Here is a 21,744-nt window from a genome sequence, read left to right on the forward strand (position 1 = left end):
CTTTGTGTCACTTTGAAACTGGTCATTTACCCCTAGACAACGATAGAGCTTGATTAATCTTGTTATCTTAATTCTGTGCACATGTGTGTTTATCATTGCTGAACTGTTGCATTTATTATCCTTTCGATTACTGTGTTGCTTGTTTCTTTAATAAAACTTTCTTAGTTCTAGTAATCCAGACTCCAACTGAGTGATCCATTTCTGCTGGTTTGGCAACCCAGTTACGGGGTACGTAACATTATGCTCATAATTTTATACTGTAAACCTCCATACAGTCACCTCAAAGATCTGGGTGCTCCAGTGAGAACAGACCCAGTCTATCCAATCCTTCCTTGTAACTGAGATCTTTTATCCTAACCAACATCCAGATGAATGCTGTTTAACTGAGCTAGTACTCTCAGAATCTAGACTCCCCTATTAATGGAAACATGCTCTCCACATCCACTCCATCTATACCTTTCAGAATGAAATAGATTTCATTGAGATCCTCCCACCTCATCCTTTTTAACTCCATCAGGACCATGTCCAGTACCACCATATACTTCTCAGGCACATCGCTTTCCAGGATTTATCTATTTCCTCTTTAATAACATTCCAAATTCCAAATACTCACCACTATCTGATGAGAACAATTTTCTCATCAGTCAGTTTTAAATGATCACCCCATCCCCTGTAACGTCTTCTCATATGACTCTCCCTTGAGTGAAAACAAATCAAAGCAAACTATTCACTCGGTAGCACTTTATTAGGTACACCTGTACACCTGCTTGTTAATGCAAGTATCAAATCAGATAATCATGTGGCGGCAAATCAATATTTGAAAGAATGCAAACATGATCAAGAGGTGCAGTTGTTGTTCGGAGCAAATATCAGAATGGGGAAGAAATGTGATCTAATTGACCTTGACAGTGACATGATTGTTGGTGCCAGACGGGGTGGTTTGAGTATCTCAGAAACTGAGGTTCATGTACATAACAGTCTCTATAGTTTACAGAGAATGGTGAAAAAAACAAAAAAAAATCCAGTGACCATAAGACCATAAGATACAGGAGCATAATTAGGCCATTTGGCCCATTGAGCCTGCTCCGTCATTTCATCATGGCTAATGCTTTATTCCTCTCAGCCCCAATCTCCTGCCTTCTCCCAGTATACTTTTATGGCTTGATCAATCAAGAATCTACCAACCCCTTCCTTAAATGTTCGTAAAAGTCTTGGCATCCTCAGCTGCCTGTAGCAACAAATTTCACAGATTCACCACCCTCTGGTTAAAGAAATTCCTCATCTCTGTTCTTAAAGGATACCCCTCTATTCTGAGGTTGTGTCCTCTGGTCCTAGACTCTCCCACCATAGGAAAAACCTCTCCACATCCACTCTATCAAGACTTTTCACCATTCAATAGGTTTCAATTAGGTCACCCCTCATTCTTCTGAACTCCAGAGAATAAAGGCCCAGGGCCATCAAATTATCTTCATATGACAAGCTGTTTAATCCTGGACACAAGGAAATCTGCAGATGCTGGAATTTCAAGCAACACACATAAAAATTGCTGGTGAACACAGCAGGCCAGGCAGCATCTATAGGAAGAAGTGCAGTCGACGTTTCGGGCCAAGACCCTTCATCAGGACTAACTGAAAGAAGAGATAGTAAATCTCTTACTATCTCTTCTTTCAGTTAGTCCTGACAAAGGGTCTCAGCCCAAAACATCGACTGTACCTTTTCCTATAGATGCTGCCCGGCCTGCTGCGATCACCAGCAATTTTTATGTGTGTTGCTTAATCCTGGAATAATTTTGGTGAACCTCCTTTGAATTCCCCCCAGGTCAGCACATCCTTTCTAAGATAAGGGGCCCAAAACTGTTCACAATGCTCTAAGTGAGGCCTCACCGATGCTTTATAAAGCCTCAACATTATATCCTTGCTTTTATATTCTTGTCCTCTTTTGAAATGAGTGCCTACATTGCATTTGCCTTCCTCGCCACAGATTCAACCTGCAAATTAACCTATTGGGAAACCTGTACAAGGACTTTCAAGTTCCTTTACGCCTCAATTTTTCTGTATTTTCTCTCCATTTAAAACATAGTTAACCCTTTTATTTCTTCTATCAAAATGCATGAGCATACACTTCCTGACACTGTATTCCATTTTCCACTTCTTTACCCATTCTCCAAATCTGCATAAGTCCTTCTGTAGCTTCTCTACTTCCTCAAAACCACTTGTCCTTCCATCCATCTTTATATCATCTGTAAACTTTACAACAAAGCCATCAATTCTATCATTCAAGTCATTGACATATAATGTAAAAAGAAGCGGTCCCAATAAAGACTGCTGTGGAACAGCAATAGTCACTGGCAGCCTACCAGAAAAAGCTCCCTTTATTCCCACCTTTTGCCTCCTGCCAAGCAGCCACTGGTTTATCCATGCTGTAATGTTTCCTGTAATATCATGGGATCATAGCTTGATAAGCAGTGTCATGCGTGGCACCTTGTCAAAGGCCTTCTGAAAATCCAAGTACACAACATCAACTGATTCTCCTTTATCTGCCCTGCTTGTTACTTCTTCAAAGAATTCCCTTGAGAAAACCTTGCTGAGTACAGCCTATTTTATCATATGCCTCCAAATACCCAAAACCACATATGTAACAATTGAGTCCAACAACCACTGAGGTCAGACTAACTGGCCCATGATTTCTATTCTTCTGCCTCTTGCCTTTCTTGAAGAGTGGAATGACATTTGCAATTTCCAGGCTTTTAGGAACCATTTCTGAATCTAGTGAGTCTTAAATGATTATTACTAATGCATCCACAAACTCTTCAGCCACATCTTTCAGAACATGGGGGTGTACACCATCTGGTCCTGGTGATTTATCTACCTTCAGAACTTCCAGTTTCCCAAGAACTTTCTCCCTAGTAATAGCAACTTCACACACTTCTGACCCCTGACACTCTGGACCTTCCACCATGTTGCCTATGTCTTCCACAGAGAAGACTAATGCATAATACATATTCAGTTCATCTGCCGTTTCCTTGTCCCCCATTACTACCTCTCTAGCATTGTTTTCCAGTTGTCTGATATCCACTCTCACCTCTCTTTTACACTTAATGTGTCTGAAGAGACATTTGGTATCCTCTTTAATGTTATTCACTAGCTTACTTGTGTATTCCATCTTTACCTCCTTGATTACTTTTTTAGTTGCCTTCTGTTGGTTTTTCAAAGCTTCTCAATCCTCTAACATTCCATTATTTTTTGCTCTATTATATGCCCTCTCTTTGGCTTTTATGTTGGCTTTCACTTCTCTTCTTAGCCAGGTTGTGTAATTTTGCTTTTTGAATCATCTTTTTTTTTGGGATGTATACATCTTGCACCTTCCGACTTGCTTCCAGAAATTTCGGCCATTGCTGCTCTGCCATCATCGCTGGCAGTGTCCTTTTCCAATCAATTTTGGCCAACTCCTCTCTTATCCCTCCATAGTTCCCTTTATTCCACAATAATACTGATCCATCTGACTCTAGCTTCTCCTTCTCAAATTTCATGGTGAATTAGATCATCTCCCCCATTTCACGTACATCTGCTCTCACTCCATCCTCCCACCACCCCACTAGGAATAGGGTTCCCCTGGTCCTCACCTACCACCCCACCAGCCTCCGGGTCCAACATATTATTCTCCATAACTTCCACCACCTCCAACGGGATCCCACCACTAAGCACATCTTTCCCTCCCCCCCTCTCTCTGCATTCCGCAGGGATCGCTCCCTACACAACTCCCTTGTCCATTCGTCCCCCCCATCCCTCCCCACTGATCTCCCTCCTGGCACTTATCCGTGTAAGCGGAACAAGTGCTACACATGCACTTACACTTCCTCCCTTACCACCATTCAGGGCCCCAAACAGTCCTTCCAGGTGAGGCATCACTTCACCTGTGAGTCGACTGGGGTGATATACTGCGTCTGGTGCTCCCGATGTGGCCTTTTATATATTGGTGAGACCCGACGCAGACTGGGAGACCGCTTTGCTGAACATCTACGCTCTGTCCGCCAGAGAAAGCAGGATCTCCCAGTGGCCACACATTTTAATTCCACATCCCATTCCCATTCTGACATGTCTATCCACGGCCTCCTCTACTGTAAAGATGAAGCCACACTCAGGTCGGAGGAACAACACCTTATATTCCGTCTGGGTAGCCTCCAACCTGATGGCATGAACATCGAATTCTCTAACTTCTGCTAAGGCCCCACCTCCCCCTCGTACCCCATCTGTTACTCATTTTTATGCACACATTCTTTCTCTCACTCTCCTTTTTCTCCCTCTGTCCCTCTGAATATACCTCTTGCCCATCCTCTAGGTCACCCCCCACCCCTTGTCTTTCTTCCCGGACCTCCTGTCCCATGATCCTCTCGTATCCCCTTTTGCCTATCACCTGTCCAGCTCTCGGCTCTATCCCTCCCCCTCCTGTCTTCTCCTATCATTTTGCATCTCCCCCTCCCCCTCCAGCTTTCAAATCCCTTACTCACTCTTCCTTCAGTTAGTCCTGACGAAGGGTCTCGGCCTGAAACGTCGACTGCGCCTCTTCCTATAGATGCTGCTTGGCCTGCTGCGTTCACCAGCAACTTTGATGTATGTTGCTAGATCATTTTATGATCACTTTCCCCTAAGCATTCTTTTACCTTAAGTTTTCTAATCAATTCTGTTTCATTGCACACCACCCAATCCAAAATAGCTGACCCTCTAGTGGGCTTAACCACGAGCTGCTTTAAAAAGCCATTTCATTCATCTCTAGAAATTCCCCCTCCTGGAATCCAGCACCAACCTGATTTTACCAATCTATTTGCATATTGAAATTCCCCATGACTATTACAACATTGCCCTTTTGGCATGCATCTTCTATTTTGCATTGTAACTTGTAGACAACATCCTTACTATTGTTTGAGGGTCTGTATGTAACTCTCATCAGGGTCTGTTTACTCTTGCAGTTCCTTGGCTCTCTCCACAATGATTCAACAACTTCTGACCCCATGTCACCTCTTTCTAATATTTTGATTTCAATTTTTACCAACAAAGTCATGCTGCATTCTCTGTCTACCTGTATATCCTATCAGTACAGTGTGTATCATTGGACTTGACATTCCCAGCCATAATCTTCTTGATTCAGTGATGCCTGTAACATCATACATGCCAATCTGTAACTATGTTACAAGTTGACCTACCTTATTCCATATACTGCGCACTTTCAAATATAACACCTTGTCCTGTATTCACCTTTTTCAATTTTGTCTGTCTTTTACATTGCATCTCATCCTATTGAATGCAATTTTGACCTGTCATCAGCATCTCCTTGCTAGGAGTCTCACTGCAGATTGTTTTGGCTTGTAAACCAACTATCTCATCCTCAGCACTATCACTCTGATTCCCATACCCCTGCTAAATTGGTTTAAATGTCCCAAACAACTCTAACAAACCTGCCCACAAGGATATTAGTCCCCCTCAGATTAAGGTATAATCTATCCCTTTTGTACAGGTCATACCTTCCCAGAAGAGATCCCAACGATCCATAAATCTGAACCCCTGCCCCCTACATCAGTTCCTTAGCTACGCAGTGAGTGGCAGTTCTGTGGACAAAGATGCTTTGTTAATGAGAGAGATCAGAGGAGAATGGCCAGACTGGTTCAAGCTGACAGGAAGGTGACAGTAACTTAAATAACCAAGTATTACAACAGTAGTGTACAGAAAAGCATCTCTGGATGCACAACATGCCGGACCTTGAAGTGGATGTGCTGCCCAGGGCTGGATTTAGTGGGGCCAGGGCCCCTGAGCTGGAGGCCCTGATTGGCCCCTGCCGACACCGTAACATGCTGCTGCACCAAGCAAATAAAGGCAAGAACAAGAGCAAAGGTCGTACTGGTCTAAATATCAAAGCTGTGGACCAGGACATTGGTTTAGTACAATACATAGGCTATAAACCTACAGGCCTTAACAGGGAGGACAGAAAGTAATGCAGATTCTTAGTTTGAAGGACAGCATCTAAAGCATTCAAAAATTGACCTAGGCTTAGTTGGCTTAGTAAAGTTATGAAGGAGACAAAGTATGATGTACTCAATCTTAAATCTTTACTTAGCTGTTGCTGCACATACCATAGGCCTTATTTCTCAAACAATGCCAAAGCATTTTTATCTGGTATTTTTCTCAACCGTGTGTTCTGAGGAAGTAAAATGGAAATGAGAGACAAGAAGGCCAAGGTAGATGGCACTATGGCAAACTAGGGAACGTGACAATCCTCCAACAATCTTTTTGAAAAATGAGATCTAACACATACTAACCTATTGCTGTGCTGTGTGGCTTGCAGAGTAAAGACCACTTATTACTTACCAGGTTTGTAAACAGTCAACTATTAGCCTATTGCCACAAAAACAGGAACAGCACTGACACACAAGCCTAAATATTTACAAAGTCAGATGCTTGTTTTTCAAAATTAAAGCCTAGTTCTTCTGGATTTCTTCGCAGCAAGGTCCTTGATCAGATCACTAAAATCCAGTTTCCAAACAAGATCACTTTCAAGTGGTATCAGAGTAAGATGATTCAGCCTGTCCTGTCCTATTGTGGATCTGAGCCTATTCTTCACTAGCTTGAGCTTGGAGAAAGTTCGCTCACCACTTGCACTTGTGACAGGGAGAGTCAGGTAAAGCCTCAAAGCAATGCTTATGTTTGGGAAGATGACCTGCAAGTTTTTTTTTCTCTGAGGAAGCATAAAAGCTCCGTTGCGGATGAAATATCTTTGCCACTTACAAATTCCCTGAAATGGACAATTCTCCTCCACAAAGTCTAACTCCAGGTCAGCTGAATATCTGCTTTGGAGATCAGATGCTCTCTTGCGCAGCTCTTGTACAGAGAGAGAAGGGATATTGTTTAGGATGCCAAATGTGTTGTTAAGATCATTATATGATGCAAATCTGCAATCAATTTCTGCAAGTAATCTATCCATCACGACCAAAAAAACAGTAGCTGAGAATTTTTCTCTGGCTGACAAGCCAACATCAGGTGTTGTGGATTCACCCAGAAAGGCGTTATGTTTTCTTTGTCGTTGGGTGTCTTCTTTGTACACTTGTGAGACTGTTGGAGACATAGTTTTAGCCTGGGTCTCAAAAGTATCAAATTGATCACACAAGCTTGCTATGTATCCCCGTAGTGATCTCACCAAATTCACAGCATTACACAGGTCTAGATTTACAGTTTGCAATGCAACACTTGCACTTTCAAAGTGCTGAAGAATGCAATGCCACAATTTGCTCAGAAAAGCTATCTCAAGCTTGTCCATTTTTTTGTATAGTGACCCTGCTTCATTTCCAGTTGCCACATTTGATTAATGTCATCTGCAATGCTCTTTTACGACTCTTGAATATTGACAGAATTTCCTCACAATGCCCGTGTGGCTTCTGCGTGTGCAGCCCATCTAGTGTTAGAGAGTTTCAATGCGCTTGTTCGCATTAGGCTGAAGTTCTGCGGTCACCACCTTCCACCTTGAAGTTGACTTGGAGCAGAAGTTGAACACATTCTGCACGAAGCTGAAAAAATCAGAACAGTTGACACTGCTGATTCCAACGAGATTCAATGTGTGTGCTGCACATGGAACCCACTCAGCGAGAGGATTGATTTCCTTGATGCGGGATTGTAAGCCTTCGTATGCACCGGCCATATTTGCAGCATTGTCATAGCACCGCCCCCTGCAGTTGCCTATGTCAATATTCATCTCTCCTAAAACTTTGAGCACAGACTCACATAAAGCCTCCCCTGTGTGGCTCTCAATGGGTAGAAATCGTAAGAATCACTCCTGAATGTTTCCATCAGTTAACACATAACTTGAAATGAATGTGAGCTGATCTATGTGTGCAACATCTGTGCTTGAATCGATGCTAATAAAAAAGTATTTGGCCATTTTGACTTCACTGACGATCTCTGACAGAACTCAATCGCTCATGAGCTCAATAAACTCCTCACATGTTTTAGGTGAAAGATATGAAGGGGTGCCTGATCCTGCATTTCCAAATTTTGTATGTGCACCTTCAAAAATGGGTCAAACTCATTTATTACCTCTGGAATGCCCATGCAGTTGCCGTTATCAGGCCTGCCAAATATGTCACTGGAACCTCAGATAGCCAGTCCCCTCTCGACCAAAAACTTCACAACCGCCGCCACTCTTCTCAATATGTTGGACTCTGTCCAGTAGACCCCACTCTGACTCGAACTGTTTTTGCAGTTCTGTATCTATTTTTTTGCTGTCAGACGCTAGTGTAACGTAGGTCAGTATCGTTTTCCTGCGGCGTTCGCTATTTTCATGCTCTCCTATGCGCTCACTGGCATGTTTCCAGTCGCTAAAGCCAGTTTTGAAGATGGACTGACAGTTACCACCACTGAAGATGCGGCATGCAAAACAAAACACACAGCCGGTGGAAGGAGAAGGTAAGAGTCATTGCCTTGATATGTACTCACCATTTACGAGCTTGCGTTTCAAGTGAAATTTGGAGAAAAAGCATTGCTGCTGTTTGGATACTCGTTCTGAAGCTTTGATATCCACATCCTTATCCTGGCAGGACTCGGGCCTTTCTTAGCCCAGTATGCTCGAACTGAATCATCTAACATTTCCTTTCCCCAGCGAGCAGGATCAGTGTTGTAAGGATCCTCATTAGAGGTAACTTTAACATTAATAGCGGCCCGACTTAGTTGTTCGGAGGCCTCTGTGGTCGGGAATCGCAAAGTCATGCTCTCTGCCTCTTCAACAGTAGCTGCAGAATATGGCAAGGACTGTGGTCCTGTGCTAATGCTGGTGCTAGCGCTAGCTGTTGAACAAGTCACCATTTGTCCACTGGTCTCAGACTGTGACAAGAGCGATAGGACTGCTGCATCATCGAGAACAGGTTTAAAAAAATTCTGTCAATTTCAATGTCTTTTTTAATGCTTCTTTCTCACGGTCCTCTTTTTCTTGTTTCTTTTTTCTTTTCTGTGCCCCACTCTCGTACTTTTTTTTGTCCGCCATGATGATAGCTACCTATTTTGGGCCCCTCTGCAGCTCGGGCCCCTGGGCTGCAGCCCAGCCTAGCCCTGCCTAAAGTCCAGCCCTGGTGCTGCCACAAGCATACACTCGGTGGTCACTTTCTTCATGACAGGCTATTGAGTGACAGGCAAATAAATTGAGTGTATATGATAAACTTCCTTTATTATCTTAACACCTCACACCAATCACTGGGAAAATACTTGTGGTAACCAGTGTCTCCAAGCAGATTCAAATCTGTTTATAACTTAATGCCAATGGTGATTCAATTGATTATTCATCTATTCCCAATCATTCCAAAGAATTCTAGTGTGGATAATAGTCTCTTTAACTGTTCTCAAATTCTTTCTGAAATGTGGCCAACTACTTCATCCACTCAAATAAGACATACAAAATTTGATAAGATTTGTTAGACATGGCCTTTCTTTGCAAAAGCCAAGGGTGTCTGAAAATGCATTCCAGTCTTTCATAGATATTCTGTTAAGTCATCCAGTGTATTATTGGTTATTTATTTATCATTTTTTTCTTTTGTATTTGCACAGTTTATTGTCTTCTGCACGCTGGTTGTCCACCCTGTTAATGTTGTCTTTCATTGATTCTATGATGGTTATTGGATTTATTGAGTATGCCCACAAGAAAATGCATATGGTGATATATATGTACTTTGATAATACTGTAAATTTACTTTGAACTTTGAGTGTATTTGCAAAGATGCACTCGTGATATTAGATACAGCAGTGGAATAACTATATAATAGGTTTCATATTAAATCTTACCAAGAAAAACAAAACAACTGAACAGCTGCAATGATCAATCTGAATCAATTCATGGGAAGTACAGATATTTTGGAAGTCTCAAAAGTTTTAGGTAAAATGAATAGCATCCTGTTTTCTTGCCTCTATTGTCTAGGATTCTGCTATTTGTCTGCCTTTGTTGAAAAATATATGAACCACATAATCCTCTGTAGGGTTCACAATAAAACTTCTGAATATACAAATAAAGATATGATATCATTGCAATCTCTTCAAATATAAAATGAGTCGAATGATAATGAAGGTAATAGATATCATAACTGTCAACGTTTCGAAGTACATTTATTACCAAGTATGTTTGCAGTATACAACCCAGAGATTTGTCTTCCCCTTCCCACAGATAGTATGATACAAAGAAACACCATGGAACCCATTAAAAAGACAACAAACACCCAACGTGCAAAAAAAGAACAAATTGTGCAAACAGCGAAACAGCAAAAAAAATGAGTGAAAAACACAGAATATAAAACATCAAATCACAAAGTTATTGAAGCAGTCTAGGAATGTTCAGTTTAGTTCAGTTCAATTCAGCACTGTGTCATTCATTGACTGCAGGATGCAGAGCCAGTCTGCCCAATCAAAATCATACAAAATAGCAAAAAAAAGGAGTAAACCAGAAAGATATCATAACATGAACTACAGTCTCCACAAACTGTGTCAATTAAACTTTGCCCAAGACCAAGACTCCAGCATCTTCCTCTGGGAGCAGCTAGAGATAGGGAGAGGGAGACTGGTCAAACACAGGCAGATGGCACTGAACACCCGCTTGCCTTCCGCTCTCATCCTCATTGCCTTGAATCTTGCTTGATGGCGAGAAACAGAGTCAGTCATAGACTCTCGCCCTGTCTTCAGGCTTCTTGGTCTACAGGCTGTGCAATCCGCTCAAAATCTCTCTGAACTCCCTTGGAGTCAACAAAGCACCAGATCGCTCAATCACCCTGAAAACACATCATCAAAATGTAAATCGCAAGTTCTAATAGTGGTAGAATTATATTTGAAAGAAGAAGTAAAAGAAGTAGTTTTGTGAACTGTCTGAAGGACGTCGTCTTTGGTTGTGTTGTTCGCCGGCACTATCTTCTTTCGACAAAGTTTATTAAACTTTACTTCTATCAGCCAATGTTAAAGAGCTCCTTTTATTTTCATTATACATACTTGCTCTTTCTAAAATATAGTATTTTTCCCTCAATAATTCCCTAGAATCAGTGATTCAGTGATTTGACCTCCACAGTTCTCTCAGGTAGAGAACACTAATGATTCAAATTATTCTGTGAGAAAAAAAAAATCTCCTCATCTCCTTGTTAGATGGGCCACTCCTCATTCTGAAAGCATGTTTCTCTAGAGTTCCTCCATGAGAGAAAACATTCTCTTACCTCTTGTCAATCTTCCTTAGCATCTTTAATGTTTCAATGAGATCATCTCTCATCTTTCTAAACTTTAATGACCTGGTTAATCATTCATTATATGATAATCAAATCAATGTAATTAACCTTTACTGAAGTGGCTCCAATGCAATTATTGTCTTCCTTAAGTGAAGAGATCAAAATTGCACTTAGTATTTCAAGTATTCTATTATCAAAATGTTGAACAGTTGTAGCAAGATTTCTCAACTCTTGCCTCTTTCACGAAAGTGCATCATTCCATTTCAATTCCCAATTATTAATACCTGCATTCATCTTGCAAAAAATCAGAAATGCTTAAATATTTTAGGTGTTTGCAATGATAACATATAATAATAGTTTAAACCAAACAAATGGCAAATATGGATTGACTGCTCAGATATTTTAATTGGATCATTTTGGATACTTCATATAATTTGCGCACTCTAATAATTGGCTCAATTAGTTTATGGTCAGAATCCATTAAACACACACTAAATTATGTGGTTTCCAATATTAATATCTTCAGTCCCTTAAGCAGAAATTGGGATATGCGGTGGAAAATTCTCTTGGGGTAATTGTATTTTTTTTCAATTATATCAAGTGCATAACCCTTAGCCAAAGATAAGAAGATAGAAACAATGAAATGAGAAACTGAATGCATTCATTTTAACTCTCCCAAAGGTAAGATGATGAAAGAATAAAAACATTAAAAAAGCCCTTCATCTTTACTTCATGAGTGATTGTTCTGCTCTTATCGATTTCTGTACAACCTGAAGATGTAAAGCTTTCAGGAAAATAATTTCTTCCCCAAAATATTCTTGTAAATAAATCAAAAACAACAATTCTTCTCAACAGAAACTGATCTGGTTTCTTTACAAGATGAGCTGACAGGCTTTGCCTGAAATTAGTTTCATACACTTGCTGTATATTGGGAATGGAGAAAAAGTGGATATCTAATCTCATGTTTCAATGGATTTGCAATGCTGCGTTATACATGAGTGGTCTCTTACTGAAAGTGACTATATAAAAACAACAACAATCAGTAGAACAAATTGATCTGGAAAGACAGATCAATAATTCCTTGAAAGTGGTGTCACAGGTAGATAGGGTCGTAAAGAGAGCTTTTAGCACATTGGCCTTCATAAATCATTGACTACAGGAGTTGGAATGTTTTGCTGAAGCTGTATGAGACATTAGTGAGGTTTAATTTGGACTATTGTGTGCAGTTCTTGTCATCTACTTACAGGAAGGTTATCAAAAAGTTTGAAAAAGTCCAAAGAAAATTTACAAGGATGTTACTGGGACTTGAGAACTAGAGTTATAGAAAAGGTTTGAATAGGTTTGGAGTTTATTCTCTAAAGCACAAGAGAATACGAGGAGATCTTATAGAGGTGTTCAAAATTATGAAGGTCATGGATGGGTTAATACATTTCAGCTTTTAACCCTGAAGTTGGGTGAGATTAGAACTAGGGGTCATAAATCTAGGGCGAATGGTAAAATACTTAAAGGGAATCTGAGGTGGAACTTCACTCAGAGGGTGGTGTGAGTGTGGAATGAGGTGCCAGTGGAAAAGGAAGATGTGGGTTCAATTGCAACATTAAGATATGTTGAGATAAGTAAATGGATGGGAAGGCAATGGAGGGCTATGGTCTGGGTGCAGGTAGATGGAGCCAGGCAGAAAAATAAGTAAGCACTCACTAGATGGGTTGAATGGCCTGTTCTATGCTGTAGTGACTCTATAAAATTTAGGGGCTCTGAATAGAGCTTTACCACAGGTTATAGTGAAAATTAGTTATTTTTTATCCAATAGAGTTTGTAATAGTAAACATAATATGTAAGTTGAATAATTCATGGAAGAATTGAAACATAATTGCTGCTTAGCATAGCTAACCTATACTGCAAATTAATTATATGGTTCCCATAAACAAATATCCATATAGCATGGAGTGAACAATCTGTTACTTTCAAACATTTCTGAAGAATTCCATGAAATCAGCTTTGTCTTCAGTACAATAATTCCAAGCAAACTCACCCCCAAACTCCAAGACTTGGGAGTCAACCCATCCCTCTGCAATTGGATCCTTGACTTCCTGACCAACAGACCACAATCAGTAAGCATAGGCTGCAACACCTCCAACACAATTATTCTAATCACTGGTCATCCACAAGAATGTGTCATCAACTGCTACTCTATTCCCTATATACTCATGAGTACATGTCCAGATCTAGCTCTAACTCCATTTACATGTTTGCAGATGATACCACCTTTCTAGGACATATCCAAATAATGATGAATCAGACTACAGGATGGAGACAGAGACAGCGTGTCAAAACAACTACTCAATGTCAACAAAAGATAAGACCAGGTCACTGACTTATGGAAGAGGTAGGGTGTCTCATGCACATGTTCCTGTCTACATCAACATTGTTGAGGTTAAGAGCTTCATGTTCCGAGGAGTGAGCATTCCAGTAGCCCATCATGATCCAAACACATAGATGCCACAACCAAGGAAGCTCACCTATGCCTCTACTTCCTCAGGTGGCTGAAGAGATTTGGTATGTCCCTGTTAACCCCCACCAATTTTCATCGACGCACCATAGAAAGCATCCTTTCTTGATGCATCACTGTTTGGTATGGCAACTGTTTTGCCCGTGACCACAAGAAACTGCAAAGAGTTGTGGACACAGCTCAGAACTTCATGAAAACCAGCCTCCCTTCCATGGACTCTGTCTATACTTCTCAGTGCCTTAGTAAAGCAGCCAGCACAATCAAAGACCCCACCCACACCGGGCATTCTCTCTTCTCCCCTCTCCCATCAGGCAGAAGATATAAAAGCCAAATACCACCAAGCTCAACCACAGCTCCTACCCCACTATTATAAGACGATTGAATGATTGTACGATACTCTTGTATGATAAGATGGATTCTTGACCTCATAATCTACCTCAATATGATCTTGCACCTTATTCTTTACCTGCGCTGCACTTCCTTTGTTTCTCCAACACTTTATTCTGCATTCTGTTGTTGTTTAGATTATACTATCTCAATGAACTGTGTAATGAATTGATCTGTATGACCATCTTTACTCTGTAACTCAGTATATATGACAATAAAAAGCAATACCAATTCCAAATCCAATTCTAAACCTGACAAGTTTTGATAACATTGTATTATCTGAATTCATAACCATCCAAATTTATATGCAATAAAACCTGTTTTAATGATTACCTTCTTATTTTAACCATCCAGTAATGGTGTCAGTAACTGATTAATAATTATTTACATTTAATCTTGCAATAATATACTAGTTATTCTTGACAATTATTTGCAGGCAGCAGATGCATGCTGATGCATTTTCAATGATACTCACAAGTATCTGAAATCACAGTGCTGCTCATCCCATGTAACCCAACTGATGTAATATGTCTCAACATCAACAGCTCTTTCCATTCACCATAAAAGTGAATACTAATATAGTACTGTGCAAAGTTCTAAGGCTTTTGCTCATTACTGTATCAATATGAAGCAGAGAGCAAGTTTGTAAATCAGGCAAGGTAAAGGATGTGGGGAGTAGTGAGAGTCGCATGCTGCAGGAGAGATGTGTGACAGGTGGCAGAGAAGGAATAACAAGGGTGGGTGGAGGAGGGCTGCAGGTGCTTTCCCCACCCTGAGACACCAGACAAGGTAATTTTAATTCCAAACAATTGGTTTATTGATCATTACAGAATGTCTCTCTGGTGTTTCCTGCTCCCTCCCCACTCCATTCCCCTTTTCCCAACCATGACTCCCCTCTCCCTGCCCCCTTCCCACTCTCAGTCCACAATAGAGACCCATATCAGAATCAGATTTATCATCACTCACATCTGTCAAGAATTATTTTTGTGGCAGCTGCAAAGGATAAGGCATAAAATTACTGCAATACTGAGCAAAACACTTAGATACACTAGCTATATATATATATACCTAAGACTTTTGCACAGTACTGTAGAGCCACTAGGATTTGATGTTTCAATCCCTATGGTAAGTCGGCACTCTTGATATTGGCAGTGGGCTTGGAGTGGTGACAAGGAGGGAGGGTAGGTACGTCATCGGGGTCATCAGGTGGGCACCCTCCTTCTTTGACGTTTCGTTGATAAGCCCACGACATCTCCAGAGGGCTCAACAGTGCTACCTGGCGTTCCAGATACACCCCCCCTCAGTTCCATACCCTCCTGTCTTCATCTTGCAGCCCAGTTGTTGTCTTTCCTTTTATCCAAATCCAATTGCTGCTTTCTTCTGCTGCATTTGACAAGGACTTGATTGCTTGTTGGAGGGAGTGACCCCTCACCCCCATCTTCCTCAATAGACTGGTCATAGATGTAGCAACAAATCTCCTGCATCCCACTTCTACAGGGAAAACCTTGGTCTTCCAGCCATTCTGGGCAGCTTCAGTTGCCAGTTCAGAGTACTTGGTCTTCTTCCTCTCATAAGCTTCTTCGACACCATCTTCCCATGGTACTGTCAATTCCACAACATATGCCAGCTTGGCTGTTGTGGACCACAGGACCATGTCTGGCCAGAGTGTTGTAGCCGCAATGTCTGGGGGGAAACACAAGCTTTTTTTCCAAGCCCACGTCCATTTTCCAATCCTGACCAACCTGCAGAATGCTTACATCTTTTGATGTTATATGGTGCTCTGGAGGTTGGCCTGCTGGTACAAATCGTGTGATGTGGACATTTCCTGCCGATGTTTGTGGGAGAGCATTTGTGGTGATTTGCCTCTGTTCCAAGATTGATGCCAGCTGTCTGAGAACTTGGTTATGCCGCCAAGTGTACCGCCCCTGGGTGAGGCTCGTGGTGCATCCTGTTAAAATGTGCCTTAGTGATCTGGATGCTTGACAAAGAGAGCAAGCGGGGTCTTCTCTCCACCACTGGTTCAGGTTCTGGGGTGTGGGTAGGAGGTCATAAGTGGCTCTGATGACAAAACTTAGCCAAAATCCCTCCTCCATCTCCCAGATGTCACGCCAGCTAAGTTTCCTCTTTTCCAGGCTCTCCCAATTAGTCCACTGGCCCTGCTTGGCCACTGAGACGGCCCTGGCGTTTTGCTGTGCCTCCACCTGTCTTCTCAACTCTTCCACCACAAGGCGTCTCTTCTGCACTGATGTTGCCTTGTGCCATTGAGGAGCCCTTGGGACAAGCCCGAGCCCGGCTCTCCCATGTTGGACTTGACCAACCACATCCCTGAAGCGAAGAGCAGACTTAGCACTCTGAACAGCTTCAGATGGAGTCCACTTCCACCCCATTACCAAACGGGGGCCACTGTTCAAATAACAGTATCTTCAGATTCAGTGAGAGTCATGACCAACCTTGCTGTGGTGCATTTGAATTCTTCCACAAGACTTGCAATTGGTAATTCCAATTTGCCATTCCTGTACAGACCAACAGGACTTAAGCATCGCGGCAGCCTAAGCCACTGTTTTCATGTGTGCTGATCACTCTTTTGAGCTTTTCAACCTTGCTGATGGGGATTTCATACACTGTTAAAGGCCACATGAGTCTTGGGAGTATGCCAAACTGGAAGCACCACAGCTTGAGTTTTCCTGGCAGCAAGGTCTTGTTGATGCGAGCTATGTACATGATACTATCCTTTTTGAGTTGTTCAGACTGCTCAGTGTCCTTGAGCTTAGCATCATACCATCGGCCCAAGCTCTTCACTGGCATTTCTGAAACAGTTGGGACAGGTGTTCCGTCATCTGAAATCTTTTATCCGTGACTTGACCTTTGACAATGGAGATGGTTCTGCACTTTCTGGGTTTGACCTTCATCCTCGCCCATGTGATGTTTTGATGAAGCTTTTCCAGAAGTCTCTTGGTGCAGGGGACAGTTGTCATCAGTATTGTTATATCGTCCATATAGGCTCGTATCGGTGGTAACTGTTGACCAAACTGTAGCCCTTTTCCTCCCGCAACCCATTTTGAGGCTCTGGTAATGAGCTCCATTGTCACAGTAAAGGCCAATGGGGAGATGGTGCACCCCACCATGATGCCTACTTCCAGTGGTTGCCATGCTGTGCTGAAGTCTGATGTTGTGAGACAAACTTGCAGATCCTGGAAGTAGTGTTTTACCAGATTTGCTGTTGTTGCAGGCAACTGAAAGAATTCAAAAGCAGTCCACAGTAGGGAATAAGGAACTGATCAATAGGCGTTGGCCACGTCGAGGAACAAGACATGCAGATCCTTTCCTTCTTTCTTAGCCATCTGGATTTGATGCCATATGATTGTACATATACAGAATCTGTATAAATAAACGCAAGATCAACAGGAAATTTCAGCATAACATTTACCACAACTTACGGAACAGAAGGAGGCTATTTAGTTCATTGTGTTTGTGCTTCCAATAAAGCTACCCAACCTGATTCTACTTCCCATTTACTTGTCCCTAATTTGGCACATTATGTAAAAGTCCTGGTACTTTTTAACTGTGTTCAAGGTTTTTGGTTCCATTACCCATTCATGAAGTGAATTCCAGGCCTTCCCATTCTCCAGTTAGGAAATATTCTCCTCATCGTCCCTTCAGACTTTTCAACAATTATTTTTAAATCAAGCCTTGGCTATAGGCCATAACATTGGATTTAAAAAGCTCCTTCCTATGCAATGCAACTGGATTCTTTTAATTTTCTTCGATTAATTAAATATCAGAATCAAGTTTATAATCACTGAATTATGATATATGACATGAAATGTACTGTTTTGCAGTAGCAGTACAGAGGTTCCTTAAGTTGTCCTAGCCAAGGATAGTAATGGGGACAAGCTCCCACTACCTATTAAGTGCTCCCAATGGCATGCATCTCAAATAGCCTCTGACAAACAAGTCCAGCTCCTGGCCTTCATGTGTGGCTTTGCTACCAAGCCCATCAGAATCATTTCTACTGACAGGAAAAGGGGCAAAGGTGGGTTACTGTCACCTCAAAACCAGTCACTTCGGGCAGATGGGGCTCATCACCCATCGTTGTCAGATCACTTAGAAGGAAACTCTAATCTCAAGCCTTTGGATTTCCAGCATCTGCAGACTTTTGCACGTTTATGATCTCATACCTCCAGCTGTACCCATTCAAGGGGAAGACTTTGGGAGTAAACCCTGAGAAGAAACCAGAGCTAGAGTTCAATGCTGACTGACAACTCCTGTGATGCTGCTGGTGTCAAACTGTATTGGTCTCTGCCGTCCCATGGGATTCATCAGATGTTTGGAGAGGGGGGGTCTGCAACATGGGCAACAGCTTGCTTTTCCATATCATACCGCTCTGGCTAGTGTAGGCATCTAGAAAGCAATATCCATGGTTGACACTGGCCAACGGAGGGCCTCACAGTGCAAAGACATAAAAGACATATAAATAAAAATAAGTAAGGGTTCATGACCATTCACAAATCTAAGGATGGTAGGGAAGAAACCATTCCTAGATTACTGTGTGTGGGTCTTTATGCTTTGTACCTCCTCCCAATCTTACTCATCCAACTGAGAGTGTTCTACAAAAAATAAAGTGAGCTTGTGCAATTTATTATCATAACTAAAACTCCCCAGCCTTGGCAGAATACTGATAAATCTCCTCAGATCACTCCCTCGTGCATCTTTTCTATAAGTTGATGAGAAAAAATGCATTCAGTACTCTAGCTGCACTCTAAATGGTGTTTGATATATTTCTCAGATTGTGTCCTTTCATTCTATGACCTTGCTAACCTAGAAAAGAAGCCCTAATATTGTCCGTGTCACAGCCGGAAAAACTGAGCAATAACATTCAGGAATAAAAATGTCGAAGTCATTCCGTTGGTTAGGCAATGTCTGTGGAAAGAGAAACAATTATTCTTCAAGTGTAGGACCACTGTTTTAACTGGGAAAGAGAGAAATGCTGGTTAGTCACTGTGATGATAAATGACAAATAATATTCATTTTTGCGCAAATGCCAGGCAATAATCCTCTCTCATGAGAAAGAAAGTCTTGGCATTCAATAACATTTGAGTCCCCCATTATCAGTGTCATGCAGGGTCCCCATTGATCAGAAATTCAGTGAACCCAGTCATATAAATATACATATTCTCCACGTGTCTGGATAAGTATAATTCAAACTATGTTATAGAAGCATATTAACATTAAGTACAGAGCCACTAGACTGGCCATCCTAAATAATCATTCTTTTTAGCATTTTTGTACCTTGTCTCCAAAATGTTTCTCCATTGCGTTCTAAACAACACTCAGAGCAATTCACTGACACCATCACCTGCAAACTCACCTATAGGTCAGACATATTGAAGGACTGTGCTGTGACTGTGTACAAGGTCACTGGAGAGACACTAAAGCTGGTGGATATAGAAGTCTTTATTCACCAAAATGAGGAGCAGGCATCACATTCGAGACACTCTTGGAAGATGAGGCCTGCCTGACCTCATATTACATGACATTTTGATGTGCTAAAGATCAAAGCTAACAGCAGGACAATTCTATAGTTACAATGTATCTACAATGCTTCCTTTGAATTACATACAAATTTCCAACACCTCCATCTTCACACCCACACTCCAGACATCCAAAATGAAGGCTAGTTCCCACTGACTCTGGGCCATATTCATGCAAAGACAAGCATACAACAACTGTTGCCTGGGTGCCTCGCCAGTCAGTTTTATGGGAGAGTGGCAAAGAGAAAGCCACTGTTAAAAAAACTCAAATGAAATCTCAACTAGAGTTTGCCAGAAGGCATGTGGGAGACTCTGAAATCAACTGAAAGAAAGTTCTATTGTCTATTTAAACCAAAACTTAGCCTTTTGGCCATCAGACTAAATGCTATCATCAAAAACACACAATCTCTACTGTTGCATCATGCTATGAGGATGTTCCACTACATCAGGCCCTGGGAGGCTTGTGAGGATAGAAGGTAAAATGAATGCAGCAAAATCCTGGAGAAAAACCTGATGCAGTCTGCAAGAGAACTACGACTTGGGAGAAGATTTGTTTTCCAGCAAGACAATGACTGCAAGCATAAAGCCAAAACTACACAGGAATGGCTTAAAAACAAGAAAGTTAATGTCCTGGTGTGACCAAGTCAGAGTCCATACCTCACTCCAGTTGAGAATTTGTGGATGGACTTGAAAAGGGCTGTTCGCTCACAATCCTCATGCAATCTGACAGAACTTGAGCAGTGTTGTAAAGAATGGAGAAACATTTCAGTGCCCAGATGTGCAAAACTGATTGAGACCTGTCCACACAGACTCAAGACTGTAATTGCTGCCAAAGGTGCATCTACTAAATACTGACTTGAAGGGGCTGAATACTTATGCAATTAATTATTTTGTGTTTTATATTTGTAACTAATTTAGATCACTTTGTAGAGGTCTGTTTTCCCATTGACACTGTTACATACCCCGTAACTGGGTTGCCAAACCAGCAGAAATGGATCACTCAGTTGGAGTCTGGATTACTAAAACTAAGAAAGTTTTATTAAAGAAACAAGCAACACAGTAATCGAAAGGATGATAAATGCAACAGTTCAGCAATGATAAACACACATGTGCACAGAATTAAGATAACAGGATCAATCAAGCTCTATCGTTGTCTAGGGGTAAATGACCAATTTCAAAGTGACACAAAAAGTCCAGTTCGATTTGGTTCAGTTCGCAGTCATCGTTGCCATGGCGATGGACAACGTGGGGGGGAGGGAGAGAGAGAACGAGAACGACTGATCATTCAGAAACGGCTTCCACTCACAGACCGGCGATATTGCTCACAAGCAGCTTTCGGGCGGGTCCTTTGTGATGTCACCTGAGGTCACCGACTGTGACCCCTCCTCCAGATGCGGTCGATCCTCTGCAGTGAACCCGGCACCCAAGTGAGGGTGGACACACACCGGGTTCCCGCTGATCGTACCTTTCCACCCTGTGCGTTTGAGGTCCGGTACTTCCCATCGACTCGTGAGAGGTGCACCGCTTCCAGGGTCTCGTTACCACGGGTGTCGTGTGTGTGTCCTGCCTTAGCGAACCTGTCCCTTTTTATCCCCCTGCTGGGGTATCGCCTGTTCATCACTTCAAACAGTTCAGGGTTCAAAGGGGGAGCCGCTCCAGACAGCTCTCTCTCTCCCGTCCCTTCATTACACATCTCCAGATGCTGCTTCATTGTTCCTTATCTCTCCTTCCCCTGAGGACAGGTGGCAGACCAACTGCTGATGCCACTGATGCTAACCCAGGCCAGCAAACATCTTAATTTTATGTGTATTCTCGTCACAACACAAAAGTCTTTTACTGTTGATCAGTGTCAAAAAAAAAGCCATATTAAATCCACTGTGATTCAATGCCTAATCAACCAATGTATATACAAGATTATTCAAACATTACTTATATATTAAATACACAACACTCCTCCCTGTTTAGCTATAAACTTCAACTCAGTAGAGAATGCATCTCAACTATATACATAGTATACTATATAATACAACCATTGCATACAGACATCCACAGCATAGTAAATTTTAAGTTGTCCCTAAAGATTTAATTGC

The sequence above is a fragment of the Mobula hypostoma genome, chromosome 2, assembly GCF_963921235.1.
Source record: "Mobula hypostoma chromosome 2, sMobHyp1.1, whole genome shotgun sequence".
NCBI lineage: Eukaryota > Metazoa > Chordata > Chondrichthyes > Myliobatiformes > Myliobatidae > Mobula > Mobula hypostoma.